The sequence below is a fragment of the Globicephala melas genome, chromosome 16 (assembly GCF_963455315.2).
Source record: "Globicephala melas chromosome 16, mGloMel1.2, whole genome shotgun sequence".
NCBI classification, from domain to species: Eukaryota; Metazoa; Chordata; class Mammalia; order Artiodactyla; family Delphinidae; genus Globicephala; species Globicephala melas.
In genome coordinates, this window is record NC_083329.1 from 66,903,195 (window position 1) to 66,916,308 (window position 13,114).

Here is a 13,114-nt window from a genome sequence, read left to right on the forward strand (position 1 = left end):
AGCAGGAGAAGGAGGTATGCAAGAATGTTTGCAATTGAGAAAGGACAGGTAAATTAGCATTCTCTATTCTGATTGCTACAAATGCCTTAACTACCCTCATTTTCTACCTCAGAAAAGCAATTAGAAGCCTGGATATTAGTAGGCATTGTATTTTATTTGGCTCTTTTGTATGATGTGAAGAAATCAAGAGGTTTGTGTATGTGCATGTATATGCAAACATGCATGCAAGCATATTTATGTGTGTGTGTGTGTGTGTGTGTGTGTGTGTGCACTTAAAGGTGCTAGCCTGACATGAAAAGATGCTCAAAATTGCTAATTATTAGAGAAATGCAAATCAAAGCTACAATGAGGTACCACCTCACACCAGTCAGAATGGCCATCATTAAAAAGTCTACAAACATTGTAAATCAACTATAGCTCAATAAATTTTTTTTAAAGTCTATGAATAACAAATGCTGGAGAGGATGTGCAGAAAAGGGAACCCTCCTACACTGCTGGTGAGAATGTAAGTTGGTGCAGCCACTATGGAAAAGAGTATGGAGGTTCCTCAGAAAACTAAAAATAGAATTACTGTACGATCCAGCAATCCCACTCCTGGGCATATATCTGGACAAAACTATAATTCAAAAAGATATATGCACCCCTATGTTCATAGCAGCACAATAGCCAAGACATAGTAAAAACCTTAATGTCTATTGACTGAAGAATAGATAAAGAAGATGTAGTATATGTATACAAAGGAATACCACTCAGCCATAAAAAAGAACAAAATAATGCCATTTGCAGCAACACTGATGCAACTAGAGATTATCATACTAAGTGAAGTAAATCAGACAAAGACAAATATCATATGATATCTTATATGTGGAATCTTAAAAAAATGGTACAAATGAACCTATTTACAAAACAGAAATTGAGTCACAGATATAGAAAATAAACTTATGGTTACCAAGCGAAAAGGTGGGGAGGGATAAATTGGGAAAATGGGATTGACATAATACACACTACTACATATAAAATAGGTAACTAATAAGAACTTACTGTATAGCACAGGGAACTCTATTCAACACTATTCTGTAATGACCTATATGGGAACAGAACCTAAAAAAGAGTGGATATATGTATATGTGTAACTGACTCACTTTGCTGTACAGCAGAAACTAACAAAACATTGTAAATCAACTATACTCCAATTTAAAAATTAATTCAAAATATGTGGAATCTAAAATATGACACAAACGGACCTATCTATGGAACAGAAGCAGACTCATGGACATAGAGAACAGAGTGGTGGTCACCAAGGGGGAGGGGGTTGGGGGAGGGATGGAGTGGGAGGTTGGGGTGAACAGATATAAGCTTTTTTATAGAGAATGGATAAACAACAAAGTCCTACTGTCTAGCACAGGGAACTATATTCAATGTCCTGGGATAAGTCATAATGGAAAAGAATATTTTAAAAAGAATGCGTGTGTGTGTGTGTGTGTGTATATATATATATATATATAAACTGAATCACTTTGCTGTACAGAAGTAATTACCATAACATTGTAAACCAACTACACTTCAATTAAATAAATAAATAAATCCTCATTACAATTAAAATGAAAAAAGAAAAAGCATTAGCCTGAAAATTCCACTGGTCAACAGATTTTTGTAGAATTTTTCTGCCCACCACACCAGCTAAAGACTAATTAGAATGTTGAATATAACAAAATACTCCACTTTCACAGAAAAGGAAAGCGTATAGCAACCTAACACTTATTACAGTAGTTCTCCCTTATCTGAGGTTTTGACTTCCATGGTTTCAGTTACTTGAGGTCAACAGTGGCCTGAAAATATTACATGGAAAATTCCAGAAATAAACAATTCCTGAGAGGAGTCTTGGGGGCCATTTTGTGAAAAGGTGAAGACTGAGCAGTTGTGGCCACGTTGCCGACCTCGAGCAGCAGTTGGCTTCTCCACGTAGAACCTGGGAGTAGGAGATTCAGAACCGAATCTCTTCTCCCTCCTGCTCCTGTGAGATTTCTTTGATCTTCAGGTACATTTTTCAGCTTTGTGAGGCACGTTACCATCAAAGACAATGGCCAGCAATGTTACCAACAAGATAGGTCCTCACTCCATGAACTCTCGTGTATTCATGGGGAATCTCAATACTCCTGTGGTCAAGAAATCTGATGTGGAGGCAATCTTCTCGAAATATGGCAAAATTGTGGGTTGCTCTGTTCATAAAGGCTTTGCCTTCATTCAATATCTTAATGAGAGAAATGCCTGGGCTGCTGTGGCAGGAGAGGATGGCAGAATGATTGCTGCCAGGTTTTAGATATTAATCTGGCTGCAGAGCCAAAAGTGAACCAAGAAAAAGCAGGTATGAAATGATCTGCAGTGGAGATGTATGGGTCAGTACCAGAACACCCTTCTCCATCCCCTCTACTCAGCTCCCCTTTTGACTTGGACTATGACTTTCAACGGGATTATTATGACAGGATGTACAGTTACCCAGCACGTGTTCCTCCTCCTACTACTGCTCAGGCTGTAGTGCTCTCAAAATGCCAGCGTGTATCAAGAAACACCTCACAAAGGGGCAAAAGTGGCTTCAATTCTAAGAGTGGACAGCGGGGATCTTCTTCTAAGTCTGGAAAGTTGAAAGGAGATGACCTTCAGACCATTAAGAAGGAGTTGACCCAGATAAAACAAAAAGTGGATTCTCTACTGGAAAGCCTGGAAAAAACTGAAAAGGAACAGAGCAAACAAGGAGTAGAGATGAAGAATGATAAGTCAGTAGAGGAGGAGAGCAGCAGCTCCCTGAAGAAAGATGAGACTAAGGTGAAGATGGAGTCTGAGGAGATGCAGATGACTCTGCTGAGGAGGGGGACCTACTGGATGATGATGATAATGAAGATCGGGGGGATGACCAGCTGAAGTTGACCAAGGATGATGAAAAACAGGCTGAGGAAGAAGAGGATGACAGAGACAGCGCCAATGTCGAGGATGACTCTTAAGCACATAGTGGGGTTTAGAAGTTTTTTCCCATTATTTCTTTACCTAGGCACTTTTCTAAGATCAAAATTTTCAGCAGATCCCTCCTCTAGTATCTTCAGCACATGCTCACTGTTCTCCCCATCCTTGTCCTTCCCATGTTCATTAATTCACATTGCCCTGTGCCTAGTCCCATTTTCACTTCCTTTGATGCTCCTAGTAGTTATGTTGAGCCTTACCGTGTAATTTTTGCTTTTAATTTTCATACCTCTTTATGACTTAACAATAAAAAGGATGTATGGTTTTTATCATCTATCTCCAAAATAATCTCTTGTTATGCAGGGAGTACAGTTCTTTCCATTCATACATGAGTTCAGTAGTTGCTTCCCTAACTATAAAGGCAATCTCATTAGTTGAGTAGCACCTGAGAGCAGCTTTGAATTAGAGGTATGCATGTTATACCCCACATAAGAGTGCTGTGTGTGGCTGTTCAACACAAATGTAACAATGTATTTTTGTGAATGAGAGTTGGCATGTCAGATGCATCCTCTAGAAAAATAATTAGTGTAACAGTCTTAAGATTTGTTTTCTAAAGTTGATATGGTGGGTTTTTTTGTGAACAGCCTGATGTTTGGGACCTTTTTTTCCTCAAAATAAACAAGCTCTTATTAAACCAGGAATTTGGAGGAAAAATAGACACCCTGTTTTTTTTATTTTTGTATTTTGTAATTGTTTACTTCAAATTCTTTGTTTCACAGTGGCCTCCACAAAACACCTAGAATATACTAGATATAGTTTTCTTTGAATCATAATTATTATGCATACCAACATACACTACTCAAATTATGTTTCATTGGCGTGGGTTTTGAATTAAGGAGACAAGTAACTTTGATGTGAAGTGGAGATTCTTTTGCAAAAATGGCGTGGGTTTTGAATTAAGGAGACAAGCAACTTTGATATGAAATGGAGATTCTTTTGCAAAAATGGCTCTTAGATCCTAATGAAAAAGTTTGGGAACTGCATTAAGCCTTTTCTTCAATGCTTTGTGGTCCAACTGACACCGTTCTTGAGATTTTTTTTGCTGTGTGCTGAACTGTTTCATCCTTAAATAGAAAGAGGCTCAAACATGTCAAGATTTTAGGAAAAGTGAAACAACTGGAGAATAAAACCTGTATTTTCTTCCCCCCCCAAAAAGCAATTCCTAAGTTTAAGATGTTTTGCCATTCTGAATAGCATAATGAAAGCTCATGCCCTCCTACTCCATCCCACCCTGGATATGAATCATCCCTTTGTCCGCTGGATCCCTCCCTTTCGTTACTTAGTAGCCATCTAGGTTATCAGATCAACTGTCATGGCATCGCAGTGCTTGTGTTCAGGTTACATTTATTTTACCTAATAATGGCTCCAAAGTGCAAGAATAGTGATTCTGGCAATCTGGATATGCCAAAGAGAAGCGGTAAAATGCTTGCTTTAAGTAAAAGGGTAAAAGCTCCCTACTCTATGGGAAAGAAAAAGAAAATCATATGCTGAGGTTGCTAAGATCTAAGGTAATTGTGAAGAAGGAAAAAGAAAGGCATGCTAGTTTTGCTGTCCTACCTCAAACTGCAAAAGTTATAGTCACAATGCATGATAAGTGTTTAATTAAGATGGAAAAGATATTTTGAGAGAGAGAAACCACATTCATACAACTTTTATTACAGTATATTATCATAATTCTATTTTATTATTGTTGTTAATCTTTCACTATGCCTAAGTTATAAATTAAGTTTTATCATAAGTAGAGAAAAATGTATTATAGATAGGGTCAGTACTAGCCACAGTTTGAGGCATCCACCGGGGAAATGTACCCCCCACAGATAAGGGGGACTACTGTATATGCAATGATTGGTAAGGGGAAAAAATGTCAGTGAAGAAATCTTATTTGGTAGAGTGAAGTACAGGAATTAGACTTGATTATTTCTGGAATGTGAACTAACCTGGTAAAGGAGACCCTATTTCCTGATTTAGGGTTTTCCGTGGTCAGTCGCTCACTGTGACCTCATGGACAATAAATGATTTTTGTTTTCTTCAGAAAAGAACAAGTAGATGGTTGATTTAGAGGCTGTTGGACTGGTTCAATTTTCAAAACAAGTGATTTATTGTGGATCTTTCAGAATTGCTCTTTTAATAAGTTGTATTTTGTTTTTAAGGAAAAGCAATGATAACTGGGATTTGTGGTCCTCTGGCCAAGTGGAGGAAAGTTATCAAAGGACAAGCAACACCACCTTTCTTTATCCCATTTTTGCCTAGAAGAAGAAACATGTTTCAAATCCTGCTGAAATCTAACAAGGACACAGAGCTACATTGTTATTTGTTCCCAGTTGAAGGTCAGTCTGCAACAAGCTTGTGGCACCCAGGAAGCAATGCAACTCTGTTTAGGGATTGTGTCTGGTAATAACACTATCCTTAAATCTATGCCTGAGTTGTAAATCGAGAAGAAAACCTTCCAGCAGCCACCCCATGTTCCTTTTTAAAAAGGCAATTTCAAAAAGTTCAAGAACCTTCAAGGTGCAGGCAATTCTTTGATATTTACAATGATTGTGATTAAAAGTCATTAGATTTAATTATGTGGAAATAAAGATTCTTCCTTTGAAAAAAATGCAACTAAGTAAAAATCATTCATCGTGTGTACTTTGTCATGAATGTATTTGTGAATATGTATAAAACAGGGTGGCTGTACCAAATGCTTTTCCCCTATAGGCTGCTTTTCACTATTTCTTTTTTCTTTCTTTCTTTTTTTCTTTCTTTTCTTTCTTTCCTTCCTTCCTTTTCTTTCTTTCTTTCTTTCTTTCTTTCCTTCCTTCCTTTTCTTTCTTTCTTTCTTTCCTTCCTTCCTTTTCTTTCTCTTTCTTTCTTTCTTTCTTTCTTTCTTTCTTTCTTTCTTTCCTTCCTTCCTTCTTTCTTTCCTTCCTTCCTACCTTCCTTCCTTTCTTTCCTTTTTCATCTTTGGCTGCATTGGGTCTTGGTTGCTGCGCGCGAGCTTTCTCTAGTTGCAGCGAGTGGGGGCTACTCTTCCTTGCGGTGCACGGGCTTCTCATTGCAGTAGCTTCTCTTGTTGCAGAGCACAGGCTCTAGGTGCATGGGCTCAGTAGTTGTGGCTTGTGGGCTCTACAGTGCAGGCTCAGTAGTTGTGGCACATGGGCTTAGTTGCTCTGTGGCCTGTGGGATCTTCCTGGACCAGGGCTCGAATCCATACTCCCTGCCTTGGCAGGCAGATTCTTAATCACTGCGCCACCAGGGAAGCCCTGCTTTTTACTATCTTTATGAAAGAAAATGAAACCAAGTGATTTTTAGGGATAAGTAAATGCATTTAAAAATTTTTTACCTCAGGGTTTGGAAATTAAATAAGTAAATTTTATTTCAACCTCCTTAAATTCTTAGCAAGTGTTGAAACATACTAAAGGGAGCTATATTTAAATACTACAGGAAATAACAAAATCAAGTGTGTCTTCTCAATGGACTTTGCTCATTGAGTGTTTTCTCCCAGGTACTAAAACTGCTAACATGGTACAGTGTACCAAGGATAATAAATACCTTCATGCATAACACCTCTACCCATTTCCTCACTCATGCAAATATTGTTAATCAGTCACAGTACTCATTTATGGTAAGTCTGGACATTACTTCGACACTCTTCTCAACAAAATATGTCAGACTGTCACTACCAAGTCACTGAAGCTAGAACTTGTGATAAAATAAATTTGCCCTTCTGTACCAGACCTTGCATGAACTTGAGTCATTTCCTCTACTGCAAGTGAATGTATATACCATAAGTTGTAGAGACTAAAGGAAGAACTGAGAGTATTCATTCTGATGGTAAAATAGACCTTCAGATTGAGCAGCAGAATGGCTATTTTTCTGTAGGTGGTGAGCCTGTCTCTGTTCTTCGATTCCATTCCTTCCAGTACAAGCCCCTTATTTCACTAGTCACTTCTGTATTCTTCCTCTGGCCTCTCTTTACTCCACATTATTTCCCCTTGTTTACAGAAGGACTGGAATTCCAAGTTCTGCCATTCCTTAGAAATATGAGTGGCCCCAGAACAAAACTGAGCAAATTAGAAAAGTCATAAAAATTCTACAATTCTGTGGTCCATATTTTGTAATAATTTACTGGATGAAATTTAAAATGAAAAGTATATCACATTTACTTAGCATTAAAGCTTAGCGAGAGCCATTTTGTGTACTTGTTGAAGTTGATAATATTGTAATATGATTTAGGGACTCATACTTGTGTACAAAGGCAGGGGCAAGTTCCTATAACATTGTTTTCAACATATTTTCCAATACATATTTTATTCAACACTTTGAAGATGGAAAAACCTCTTCTAGTCAAACAGCAGGTATCTGAAAAATCGAGTTTCATACATAGGGCATCTCTAGGCTATGGAAAGGAAAGTAGCACTTCACTGGTGCCATTTATGTATTATATTGATTATCTGGTAAATTCGACAAAATGCCTTCATCTTGAAAATCTTAAGAAGTTTTGCTTCTTCAAGTCTGTATAAGAAGGGAGTCTCTCCACAAGAGGTTCAGAAATCCTGTGTGTGCTGCCCTGACTACATTGCATGATGCAACAAGAAGAGAGAAATAGAATTGTGGCCAAAAAAATTTAGTCTCTAAAGAATTTCTAGGATATAACTGATATGGGAGAAGTTGAGTTTGTTTCATTGTTTTTCCCATTATTAATTTATGTTGAAGTACAAGACTTTTTGTTAGAGAGCTTCATTTTTCTTCATCTCAAACCTCCTGTTTCCCTGGTCTTTTAATGTACTGTTATGATTTGTATACATAATAACTCAAAAGAGTTTATGCATCTCCATAGATATATTACATAAAAAATTCTTTAAGCCATTTTCTTTCAATTGTGCTTAAATTATTTAAAAGTAAACCAACTATTTTGGCACTTAAAAACAAAAACAAAACTCCTTCAAGGGCAAAGGGCAACATGCAGCAATTATTCTTGAGTAGAGATGAGAAAAAAACACTATTGATGCAAATACTACTTTGCCTTCAGACTGTAGGCCAGGAATGGTGAATGATAATAAGCTGTTAGTGCTCCCCAAAATATGAAGAAATGCTGGAGTGGTCACTTAAAATTCCCTGAAACAGAAGCTGAGACAAGGTTAAGTCCTTCTGTTCTAACTACATGTAGACTTGAAAGATCCAGTAAGATAATAATGTTTGGCAATAGGTAAATTGCTGATATGATTAGGTAGTTGGCACTTAATTTCATTTGTCCCCTTGGTTCCAGTAACCAAGAAATATTTAGTGAGTTAGGGGAAAAGTGCTAAGATGAAAGGGATATTTTTCTTTTACTCAAAGAGTTTGCAGACTTCTAGTGAACACCATTTATAACTGTATCCAGGTAAGTCTCAGAATGTTCATTTACAGAGAGTTGTGGAATCATGGAAAGTGACAAAGAAACAGATAACATTTATTTGCCAGGAGTAGATGTTTATGCATTTCAGAAACTATTCTATAATGGGAAATATATTTTAAATAAATTTAGTATGCAATGTTTTTGTTTTAACCATTGAATAAAGTTAAGAGACATATAATTTTACTGCTACAAATATTGCTTTTCATTAAGGCAGAAAAATCAAAACCACTGAATTTCTTCCCTATATATGGTAGCCCCAATTATTTTTGCTTGTTTGTTTATAGTTTCTGTTAAGAATTTGGCACAAATAAATGGAAAGACATCATGTGTTCATGGACTGGAAGACTTAACATATTTATGATGTTAATAATACCCAAAGCAATCTACAGATTTAATGCAATCCCTATCAAAATACCAACAATGGTTCTGGCAGAAATAGAAAACTTCATCCTAAAATTCAAATGGAATCTCAAGGTTATCCCAGATAACCAAAAGAATTTTTAAAAAGAGGAAAAAAATTAGAGACATCACACTTTCTGATTCCAAAACTTATTTTAAAACTACAATAATTAAAACAGTGTGATATCATCTCAAAGACAGATATAGAAACCAATAGAATAGAATAGAGGTCCCCAAACTAAACCCTATCATATATGGTCAAGTGATCTTCAACAAGGGTGACAAGACCATTCAGTGCAAGAAAGAACAGTCTCTTCAACAAATAGTGCTGGTAAAATTAAATATACACATGAAAAGAATAAAGTTTAACTCTTACCTTATACCATATACGATAATTAACTGTAAATGGAACAAAGACCTAGAGGTAAGAGCTACAACTATAAAACACTTAGAAGAAAACATAGGGGAAAAGCTTTATGACATTGGATTTGGCAGTGATATCTTGGATATGACACCAAAAGTCCTGGCAACAAAAATAAAAATAGATAAATTATATCAAAATTTAAAACTTCTGTCCATCAAAGGAAAGAAGCAACAGAGTGAAAAAAAAAAAGAATGAGAGAAAAATATCTGTGAATCATATACCTGCTAAGGGGTTAATATCCAGAATATATAAAGAATCCCTACAACTCAACAACAACAACCCAATTAAAAAACAGACAAAGAGCTTGAATAGATATTTCTCCTAAGAAGATACACAAATGGCTAACAAAACAAACATAAAGATGCTTAACATCACTATTAGGGAAACGCCGATCAAAACCACAATGTGATACCACCTCACACCCACCAGGGTGGCTACTATGAAGGGGTGAGGGAAGGAAAAAGAGAGAGACAGAGAGAGGAAGAAGGAGGGAGGGAGGGAGGAAGGAAGGAAGGAAGGAAGACAGATGGTGACGATGTGGAAAAATTGAAACCCTTGTTGGAAGTGTCAAATGGTGCAGCTTCTATGAAAAACAGTATGGCAATTCTTCAAAAAGTTAAACATAGACCTACCATAAAATCCAACAATCCTACTTCTGGGCATATATCCGAAAGAACTGAAAGCAGGATATCAAAGAGATATTTATACATCCATCGACAGTAGCCAAAAGGTGAAAGCAACCTATGTATCCATTGACAGATGAATAGATAAACAAAATGTGGTATATACAATAGAATATTATTCAGTCTTAAAAAGGAAAGCAATTCTGACACATGCTACAACACGGATAAACCTTGAAGACATTATACTAAGTAAAATAAGCCAGTCATAAGGCAAATACTGTAAGATTCCACTTATCTAAGCTATCTAGTCAAATTCATAGAGACAGAAAGTAGAAGGCATTGGGGGGAGTGGAGAATGGGGAATTGTTGTTTAATGAGTATAGAGTTTCAGTTTTGCAAGATGAAAAGAGTTCTGGAAATTGGCTGCCCAACAATGTAGATGTCTAAATGTACACTTAAAAATGATTTAAAAAAATAGTAAATTTTATTTAGGTGTATTTTACCACAACTTTAAAACAATAATTTGAGAATCCCTTTCATAGTTAAGAATTGGATTGGGGGTTTATAGGCCAAGGATTCTTTTTCCTATCTCTTAATTTGTATTCCATCTAAGACTATGGTTCCTAAAGCAACCTGCAAAATGCAGGGTACTCACCCTGTTTCCTAGCCTCTGTTAGAGCCAAGAATGTATTCCACAAAATACACCAAAATTAATTCCTCTTTTTTTTTTTTGCGGTACATGGGCCTCTCACTGTTGTGGCCTCTCCCATTGCGAAGCACAGGCTCCGGACGCGCAGGCTCAGTGACCATGGCTCACGGGCCCAGCCGCTCCGCGGCATGTGGGATTTTCCCGAACTGGGGCACGAACCCGTGTCCCCTGCATGAGCAGGTGGACTCTCAACCACTGCGCCACCAGGGAAGCCCTAATTCCTCTTTTAATTGACAATTTAGGCTGTGAACCTTTCTCCATCCTTCCTATAGAGGTGATTGGAATGAGATAATGAGGGAGCAAACAGAAATATAATTGATGTCAAAATGAAAATCAAATTAGAAAAGTGAAGAACTCACTTCAGCACAAAATTATGTACTTACATTACAGAAGTGATGATCACATGAAGAAGGGCCAGATAATAAGCACTGATTGTACACAATAATTTATTTCATACAGGGAGGAAAAAATAAATCAGCAAGGACATGGGAACATCTTTGCCATTGCTAGCTTTTTCTTGTAATTGCATATTTCACTCTGTGCTGATATTTTATGTGTGATACCTGAAACTGTCAAACATACCTCAGCCACTTGCCCACCATTCACTGAATCTACTCGTGAAGCTGAACTAAGAAATGGTAGGTGCACTGTTGGTAGGAATGTAAATTGGTACAGCCGCTATGGAAAATAGTACAGAGGTTCCTTAAAAAATTAAAAATAGAGCTACCATACGATCCAGTAATCCCACTCCTAGGTATAAACCCAGAAAAGATGAAAACTCTAATTCAAAAAGATACATGCATGCCAATTGTTCATAGCAGCACTGTTTACAATAGCCAAGACACAAAAACAACTCAAGTGCCCATCAACAGACAACTGGCTTAAGAAGATGTGGTATATACACAAAATGGAATATTATTACTGAGCCATAAAAAAGAATGAAATATTGCAGCAACATAAATGGACCTTGAGAATATTATAGTTAGTAAAGTATTCATAAGTCAGACAGAGAAACACAAATATTATATGATATCACTTACATGTGAAATCTAAAAAATAATACAAGTTAATCTATAGATAAAACAGAAACAGACTCATAGACATAGAAAACAAACTTATGGTTACCAAAAGGGAAAGGGAAGGGGGAGATAAATTAGGAGTATGGGATTAACAGATATAAATTACTATACATAAAACAGATAAGCAATAAGCAACAAGGATTTACTGCATAGCATACGGAACTATATTCAATATCTTATAATAACCTAAAATGGACAATAATCTGAAAAAAATATATTTATATTTGAATCACTTTGCTGTACACCTGAAATTAACACAATATTGTAAATCAACTATACTTCGATTTAAAAAAATAAAAGAAATGGTAGATAGATGTTTGAATGGAGCAGAGAAGAGGAGGATGGTATATTAGAGCTCAGTGAAGCAGAAATGGGAGATACTGCTCTCTGCTCAGACAGATAATAAAATCTCACAGACACTGGACATTAGCAGATAGCTATGTTTCATCCTGCTGCCCAATGAGTTGCTCCTCATGTAGCTCATGCAGGTGATTGAAAAGTAGCCAATTTCTAACACTAGGCTGAGAAATAGAAAACAAAGTCAAAAAGGAAAATGTACTTGACTCTAATCTTCTTTCAGAGTTTGGCAAACAGAAGAAAATGTTCTATACAAATCAAAGACCACCTCTCACCTCATATATTACCTTGGAGGGTTGCATATCATTTACCTCTAACCATGTCTTAGAGTAATTTGTTTGGCGTATTTTCAGAGGTCAGGTCCTGACAGACCTATTACACAACAAGCAATTTCATTCAGCTTGGAAATTGTACTTTGTAATTACACTATCCTTCAATAGTCACCCTGACTATAATGTAAATAATCCAGGGAATTATATGGCTTAACATACTTATACATTTAAAATAAAGTTGGCTGAGAGATTTAAAGCAAGGGATATAGGCTGATTCCCATGCCCTTCTTCTCAATAATTCTCAAAGCCCATATCCAGGTGTATCAATTACTTTCGTATATATAATCTTTTAAACTCACAGTGTTGACCAGGATTTTGGCTTCAGGACGACTCAGGGCTGCATCCATTCGGACAGGAGCTGAGTTTCCTGATGACCCAGGTGATGCTGAGAGGAAAAGGAGGTGGATCAAAAAAGATCTTGCTCCCACCAGGGCAACAGCCAGCTCTACCCACCACCAGTCCCTTCCATCAGGAAACTTGCACAAGCCTCATAGATAGCCTCATCCACCAGAGGGCAGACAGCAGAAGCAAGAACTACAATCCTGCAGCCTGTGGAACAAAAACCACATTCACAGAAAGATAGACAAGATGAAAAGGCAGAGGGCTATGTACCAGATGAAGGAACAAGATAAAACCCCAGAAAACAACTAAATGAAGTGGAGATAGGCAACCTTCCAGAAAAACAATTCAGAATAATGATAGTGAAGATGATCCAGGAACTCAGAAAAAGAATGGAAGCAAAGATCGTGAAGATGCAAGAAATGTTTTAAAAAGACCTAGAAGGATGAAAGAACAA

At 36.9% G+C, this 13,114-nt stretch overlaps 1 pseudogene; it reads left to right on the forward strand.

Moving 5' to 3' along the window:
- The first annotated feature begins 2,080 nt into the window (after nucleotides 1-2,080).
- On the forward strand, nucleotides 2,081-3,007 carry LOC115856479 (heterogeneous nuclear ribonucleoprotein C-like; annotated as a pseudogene).
- Nucleotides 3,008-13,114: the final 10,107 nt, after the last annotated feature.